Source organism: Frankliniella occidentalis, unplaced genomic scaffold (assembly GCF_000697945.3).
Source record: "Frankliniella occidentalis isolate FOCC.00 unplaced genomic scaffold, Focc_3.1 Scaffold197, whole genome shotgun sequence".
In the NCBI taxonomy this organism is placed as follows: Eukaryota; Metazoa; Arthropoda; class Insecta; order Thysanoptera; family Thripidae; genus Frankliniella; species Frankliniella occidentalis.
The window spans coordinates 154745-156113 of NW_026267323.1; positions in this window are offsets into that span (position 1 = coordinate 154745).

Here is a 1369-nt window from a genome sequence, read left to right on the forward strand (position 1 = left end):
TTACTTAAATTTAAAGATGACTCAAAGTTGTGTAGGTTTGCAGCCAAGACCATAGGCAGGAGAGACTTGTGCTCCAGAGACACATCCTTCCCGCCAGGTCAGTAGGGCTACCTTTATACATTATCCTCCAAAGTAAACGAGGAAATGTGTCGGTGGCATGGCCCTCATTGACGGGTTGGTCTAAAGCCCTCAGCGACACGGCCAAGGACATCTGGGACGCGTCGGCGCCGATGGGATAAGCAACCTCTTCGCCAGAGGTGATACGCCAGGTTGCCTATGTGCACCGACGGCAGGGGCTTCGCGCGTGGAGGAGAACGGAAGAACTGACCGCCGCGACAAGGCGCCAAGTTAGACCCTTTCCAACAAGGCGAAGCGGAGAAGCGCCACCCCAACATCACAAGCCCGTCTGCGGATTGATCACACCCCATCGTCCTCGACGAAAACGGGGCGGACATGGTCGTCCCCTCTCGCCGCGCGGTAATCCTGTACCTCCACCGTCTGCTGACAGATACGGCGGGGGACTCATAGCCGACGAAGCAAAGGTGCGCGCGGAGGTCAGGCACGCACGCCCCCCTACCCCTCGCGCCCTTTTTGTCGAGTTTTAAGGTTTAAGCGCGGGGCGTTGCTCCCCCTCCTCTCAATCGAATCCACCCCGCGGAGGCGCGGCGGGTCGCGAAGGTAACGGCGGTGAGCGTGGGGCGCTGCCCCCCCTCCTCCCTATCGGATCCCTCCGAACGGCGGTGAGCGCAAACTCTGCTGACTCTGCTCCTCCCCCGCTCCCCTCTATCGGACCGTCCCTTCCCCCTCCGCCACAGCTTGGCACTTCCGTACCGCCACTCTGCGTGCACCAATATGTCATACCAGGTCGCTCGCTCAATGAGGTATTTTCCGAATTAGAAGAACAAGAGGAATATCGTCTGCTCCCGGACCATCACAAAGCCTCGACCAATCAGAGACGGCCTTTCTGGAGCCGGCCACGAGAGAGGCCGAGAGAGGCTCTCTCTGATTGGTCGACGCTTTGTGATGGTCCAGCAGCAGACGATATTCCTCTTGTTCTTCTAATTCGGAAAATACCTCAATCGTTTTCGAGTTTTTGTGCGGACAGATACACAGACAGACACACACACACACAGACAGACAGACAGAAAAAGTTTTTTCCGACCAGACGCTAATCGCTCAGCCAAAAAAGGGCCAGGCTGTATTTTGAAGAACATTCCTGACTGTAACAGGTCACCGGCCTGTATTCTGAAACACAGTTGAAACGTAAAATTAAATATAATACCTGGCCATAAAATACTAGGTAGATGTACGCCAGACCACGTCTCGCGTAACAGGCTTCGCGATATCTCACGAAACACTGTTGCGCTGC